Source organism: Orycteropus afer, unplaced genomic scaffold (genome assembly GCF_000298275.1).
Source record: "Orycteropus afer afer isolate SDZICR_OR568_19922 unplaced genomic scaffold, OryAfe1.0 scaffold00086, whole genome shotgun sequence".
NCBI lineage: Eukaryota > Metazoa > Chordata > Mammalia > Tubulidentata > Orycteropodidae > Orycteropus > Orycteropus afer.
In genome coordinates this window covers 5,497,194-5,504,516 of record NW_006921673.1, presented here as the reverse complement: position 1 = coordinate 5,504,516, position 7,323 = coordinate 5,497,194, and positions in this window count along the sequence as shown.

Below are 7,323 nucleotides of genomic sequence, written 5' to 3'. Positions count from 1 at the left end.
GGGGCAATCTACTTCCATAGTGATACTGCCTCGGAAACCCAAGGAGGGGTCGCTATGAGTCAGGTCTGACTCGACGGCACATAACAACAACAAACGTCAAACAAACTCAAACCCACTGGCATCGAATCAATCCCAACTTGTAGTGATGCTATAGGACAGAGTAGAACTTCTTCATATTTGTATCCAAGGATGTAAACCTTTATGGAAGCATACTACCTTATCTTACTCGGTGGAGCAGTTGGTGGATTTGAACTGCCAATTTTTTGGTTAGCAGACAAATGCTTCAAATGCTGCACCACTAGAGCAATTCAAAATGGTTGCAGCAGCACATTGACAGAGAAACGCCAGAAATTCAACCAAGATTTAGAAGAGGATGTTGAACAAAAGATATATTGTTGTGATATTAGATGGATCTTGGCTGAAAGTAGAGAATACGAGAAAGATGTTTACTTGTGTTTTATTGACAATGCAAAAGCATCCGACTGTGTGGATCATAACAAGTTATGAATAACATTGCAAAAAATGGGAATTCCAGAACAATTAATGTTGCTCATATGGAACCTGTACATAGACCAAGAATCAGTTGAACAGAACAAAGCGATACTGTACAGAAAGATGTGTGTCCAAGTTGTATTCTTTCACCATATTTATCCAATCTGTATTCTCAACAAATAATCCAAGAAGCTGGACTATGTGAAGAAGGATGCAGCATCAAGATTAATGGAAGACTCATTAACTTGCAGCATACTGATAACATAACTTTCCTTGCTGAAAGTGAAGATCTGAAACACTTATTGATGAAGAGTAAAGACTACAATTTTCAGTATGGATTACACTTCAACATAAAGAAAACAAAAATTCTCACAACTAGGCAACAAGTAACATCATGATGAACAGAGAAAATATTGAAGCTGTCAAGGATTTCATTTGACTTGAATCTACAATCAATGCCCATGGAAGCAGCAGTCAAGGAATCAAATGGTGAATTGTATTGGGCAAATCTACTGTAAAAGATCTTTTTAAAATATTAAAAAAAAAAAAAATGTCAGTTTGAAGAGTAAGGTGTGATTGACCCAAACCATGGTATTTTCAATAACCTCATATGTATGTGAAAGCTGGACAATGATTGAAGAAGCTGGAAGGCTGAAGAAGTGATTTCTTTGAATTATGGTCTTTGTAAACAATACTAAATACACCATTGGACTGCCAGAAGAAGGAATGCATCTGTCTTGGAAGGAGAACAAAAACATCCAGAATGCTTTTTAAAGAGAAGATAGTGAGACTTTATCTCATATTGTTTGGACATGTTATCAGGAAAGACCCATCCCTGGAGAAGAGCATAATGCTTGGTAAAGTAGAGGATCAGAGAAAAAGAAGGAAGAGCATCAGCCAGATGGATCGACGCAGTGGCTGCCACAACAATCTCAAGCATAGCAACAATTACTAGGATGGTGTAGGCTTGGGTACCATTTGTTCTGTTCTACATAGGATCACTATGAGTCACAACCAACTTGATGGGATCTGACAACGACAATAAAAACAAAGTTCAAGAGCAAGTTTCAGAGTCTCTTATGACATCTAGTTTGATCTTTCTTTCTTTCATATCTCTTTAATGACCTTTTCCTTTCTTCATGTATGTTGTCCTTGATGTCATCCCACAACTCATCTGCTCTTCAATCATTGGTGTTCAGTAAGTCAAATCTATTCTTGAGACGTTCTTCAAATTCAGGTGGGATGTGCAGAAGGCCATGTGTTGCCTGTTATTGACTTGTTTTCATTTTCTTCAGCTTCGACTGGAACTTGCATATGAGCAATTGATGGTCTGTTCTATAGTCAGTCCCTAACCTTGTTCTGACTGATGATATTGAGCTTCTCCATCCTCTCTGTCCACAGATACAGTTGGTTTGATTTTTGTATATTCCATCTGGTGAGGTCCATGTGTATAGTTGTTGTTTATGTTGTTGATAAAAGGTATTACTAATGAATCATTTGTCTGTGCAGCAAAATTCTATCATGGAGATATCAGGGTCATTTCTATCACCAAGTCTGTATTTTCCAAATATTAATCTTTCTTCATTGTTTCCAACTTTCACATTTCAATCACCAATAATTATCAATGCATCTTGACTGCATGTTTGACCAATATAATACTGCAGAATTTTGTAAAAATATTTAATTTCTTCACTTTTGGCATCTATGGTTGGTGTATAAATTTGAATAATAGTCATCTTAACTGGTCTTTCTTGAAGGCATATAGATATTATCCTATTACTGCCACATTATACTTCAAGGTATATCTTGAAATATTCTTTTTGATGATGAATCTAACATCATTCTCTTCGATTTGTCATTCTCAGCATAGTAGACTGTGTTATTGTCCAATTCAAAATGGCCAATACCAGTCAATTTCAATTTACTAATAGCCAGGATATGTATCTTCAAACACTCAATTTCATTTTTGATGACTATCAGTTTTCCTGGATTCACACCTGTACATTACACATTATGTTTATTAATGAGTGTTTGCAACTATATCTTCTAATTTTGAGTTGCACCATGTCAGCAAATGAAAGTCTTGAAATCTTTACTCCATCCATGTCATTAAGAATGACTCTGCTTTGAGGAGGCAGCTCTACTGTAGTCATATTTTGAGTGCCCTCCAACCTGAGGGGCTCGTCTTTGACAGCATATCAGAAAATGTTTCACCACTATTCATAAGATTTTCACAGACCAATTTTTAGAAGAAATTGTGCTGCATTAGTCCTTCTTCATAGTCTGTCTTAGTTGAGAGCTTTGATTAAGCCTGTCTACCATGGTGACTCTTGTTATTTTAAATACCAGCACAAGCTTCCGGCATCACAGCAACACACAATTCACCATAGTATGACAAAATAAGAGACAAGTGGTGGGATTGACATATAACATATGTCACATATGTTAACACGCATGTAAACAGAATCTCCTCTTACTTTTTGTTGGTAAACAAAATGATAGTTAGAGAAAGATAGAGGCCAAAAGAAGGACGGAAAGAAAGGTCTACTAAAGAGCATGTTGAGGAATTTTTTAAAGAATAATTCATGTTTATCCTCTATCTAATTCAGGCAAACCCAACCACAACCAAGCCTGGTCCTGGTGGGGCATAAATGTGGGCAAGTTAACTAGTGAGAGATATGGGAAGAAGACAAGTTTAGAATTGAGTTTGAAACTAAATAAAAAGTTTGAGACTTATAAAATGAACAATATGGAGTCTTTTAAAAACAACTGAGAGGGTTTTAAACTTAAATGAATGGAAAGCTAAATAAATCTGACCAATATTTCATTATAGAAGAGGGGACTTGTCAATATAGCACAACTGGTGCAAGCTGCAATTATGACCTATAAACTAGCTAACAATTCATCAGGGTGAATTGGAAAAGGCATTTCTATTCCTCACACTGATGCTTAAGAAAAGTGTGATGAGCTTAAAGATGGATGTTTAGATGTTTCATCTGCAAAGCAGGATGTAACTGTATCTAATTTGGCCTAAAAGCTGAAGTATTATTAGCCAAAATCTATTCCTGAGCTAAAATATGACCTCAAGTAAACCCTACCTAAATTTAGTGATGATCTGCCGAACAGATTTGATGCACTGAACGCCAGCGAATTGAAGGCCAGATGAGTTTTAGAAAGACATAAATAACATCAAACGATAGGAAAGCAAAGGTAATTAAAATGATAGGAAAGGAAGGAAAGACCAAAGAAGATGTCAGAAGAGAGTCCGAAACTTGCTCTTGAACAGAGATTAGCTAAAATGAAAGGAAGAAATATTGCAATAAAAGAGCTGAACAGAAGATTTCAAAGTGTAGCTCGAGAAGACAAAGTAAAGTATTATAATGAAATGTGCAAAGACCTGGAATTAGAAAATCAAAAGGGAAGGAAACACTAGGCATTTCTTAAGCTGAAAAAACTGAAGAAAAATTTCAAGCCTCAAATTGCAATATTGAAGGATGCTATGGGCAAAATATTGAATATTTTTATGCAGGAAGCATAAAAAGAATATGGAAGGGTTACAAAGAGTTACTGTACCAAAAAGAATTTGTCACCTTCAATCATTTCAGGTGGTAGCATGTGATCAAGAATCAATAATACTGAAGGAAGAAGTCCAAGCTGCACTGAAGGAATTGGTGATAAACAAGGTTCCAGGAAATAGATGGAATACCCACTGAGATGTTTTAACAAAAAGATGCAGCTCTAGAGGTGCTTCCTCATCTATCTCATCTATGCCATGAAATTAGGAAAACAGCTACCTGGCCAATCGACTGGAAAAGATCAATATTTGTGCCCATTCAAAAAAATAAATAAATAAATAAGAAAAGGTGATCCAACAGAATGTGGAAATTATCCAAACAATATCATTAATATTATACTCAAGCAAAATTTTGCTGAAGATAATTCAAACATGGTTGCAGCAGTATATTGACAGGGAAGTTCCAGAAATGCAAGTTGGATTGAGAAGAGGATGTGGAACAAGGGATGTCATTGCTGACATCAGATGGATCATAGCTGAAAGCAAATATCAGAAAGATGTTTATCTGTGTTTTATGGACTATGTAAAGGCATTTGATAGTGTGGATCATAAGAAATTATTAATTACATTGTGAAGAACTAGAATTCCAAAACACTAAATCATGCTCATGAGGAATCTGTACATAGACCAGGAGATTGTCATTCAAACAAGGGAATACTTGAATAGTTGAAAATCAAGCAGGATGTGTGTCAAGGTTGTATCCTTTCACCACACTTATTCAATCTGTATGCTGAGCAAATAATCTGAGAAGCTGGATTATATGAAGAAGAATGTGACATCAGTACTGGAGGAATACTCCTTAACAACTTATGATATGATGATAACACAGCCTGGCTTGCTCCAACTGAAGAGGACTTGATGAAGATCAAAAATTAGTCTTCAGTAAGGATTACATCTCAACATAAAGAAAATAAAAATCCTCACAACTGGACCATTAAGCAGCATCATGACACATGGAGAAAAGATTGAAATTGTCAAAGATTCTATTTTACATGGATCGGCAATCAACAATCATGGAAACAGCAGTCAAGAAATCTGATGTCATATTGCACTAGGCAAATCAAAAGACGCTTTAAAGCACTGAAGAGCAAAGATGTCACTTTGAAGACTAAGGTATGCCTAATCCAAGCCATTGTATTTTCAATCTCCTCATAGACAAATGAAAGCTGGGCAATGAATAAGAAAAACCAAATAAGGATCGATGCTTTTGAATTGTGATGTTGGTGAAGAATACTGAAAATTCCATGGTCTGCCAGAAGAACAAACAAACCTACCTGGAATAAATGCAGCCAGAATGCTCGTTAGAAGTGAGACTGGCCAAACTTTATCTCACTTATTTTGGTCATGTAATTAGAAGTGGCTAGTCCCTGGGAAAAGACATCAAGCTTGGTAAAGTGAAGGGTCTAAGAAAAAGGGGAAGACCCTCAACAAGATGGATTGACACAGTGGCTGCAACAATGTGCCCAAGCATATCAAGGTGTATGAGCATGGCACAGGACTGGGCAGTGTTTCATTGTGTTGTACATAAGGTCGCCATTATTCAGAATTGACTTGACAGCACCTAAAATCAACAACAACACTCTTGAGGAAGGTCCCTAGGTAGTGTAATTGGTGTGCACATGACTATTAACCTAAAAGTTGGCAGTTCAAAACTATTCTGTGGTACCACGGAAGAAAGGACTGGTGATCTGCCTCTGTAAAGATTACAGCCAAAAAAACTCTATGGAACAGTTCTACTCCATAATACATGGGGTCTTCATGTGGTTGGAATTGACTCCATGGTATACCTTTAGTGGTTGAAAGAATGAGCTTTCAAGTCAGAAGGTCTTGCTATGGAAGCAACTCCTGTTAATTACTGTGTCACTTTCTCCTACCAGTGATTCAACTTTCATATGTGACCCCTCCAAAAAATGAAATAATTAAACTTACTTCAAAAGATTTATATCAATATCGATTGGAATAATTTGTGAAAAAATACTTTCTATTGGGCAATCTACTTCCGTAGTGATACTGTCTCAGAAACCCAAGAAGGGGTCACTATGAGTCAGGTCCAACTCGACGGCACATAACAACAACAACAAACTTATTAACCAAACAAAACCAAACTCACTGCTGTCAAGTCGGATCTGACTTATAGCGACCCCTCATTGGGTTTCCAAAGAGGTATCACAACAGAAGTAGATTGCCCAAACTTCCTTTCAAGGAGTGGCTGGTGGGCACTCCATAAACATTAGATTGTTGATATAAATAAAACATTCTCTGTTTTTCTGCCTAGATGGCAGCTATGATCATAGATAACATTCATTTATCAGCACAATAACCTCTCTGTTCTGCTCTAATAAAAGGTGCCAAAGCCAAATTGACTCATGTCCATAATGCTGCTCTATAACAATATTGATGGCAAAAAAGCTTGCTGAAATACATACAAGGATATAAAATACTGGAAGTGCTTACTAGCAGACTGCCATTTTAAGGGGGCATCATTACTTAAACTAATTCTTGTTTGCTTATCATGCAAGATATAGGTAAGAGAGTAAATACTCCTCTTTAAAGGTCTACACAATTTTTTGCTTGAATAGTTTTTCATCTTTTCCCCCTAATTTTGTTTGTATTCCATTTTAGTTTAAGCACATTAATATCTGCTAAAGTTAGGAGGACTGAAATTTGATTTAACTCTAAATACTTGTTTATAAACCTCCAGTGTTTTTCCAAACCGGTATTTCACTGTACTTAGCTCTCTTTCCCATTGAAGACTGATGGGCCAGCAGCTTAAGAACCAGGAATAATCCTCAACTGTCCAACCAAGCTACTAGCCCAGCCAAAAAATATACTTGACTGTGCAAATATCCTTAATGCTCAATGTTTTGGGGAAAAATAGAATGATTCAAAAAAGTATTACAAAATATTTAGGCAAAGAATTTCTGTGGCTATCATAAAACCTAAGAATTAACTATGTTTAGGTATACTTTTCTGATCTTCTTTCTTCCCTCCTAAAGATGATTTCCTCACTCTTCCTTTCTAGAGACTGTTACAAAAAGGCACTGTTTTTCCTATTTTATTTTAATATTAACACTTAACTCTTTTTTATTTTTTTTTTTTAATTATGATTTGGGTGAAGATTTACAGAGTAAATTCACTTTTCATACAGCAGTTCACATATACTTTGTCTCATGTCATTGAAGAAAATTTACAATGCAGCAGCTCCCCTCCCACTTCCTCCCCATAGTTACCTCCTCCCAGTGTCCATCCCTTCATAC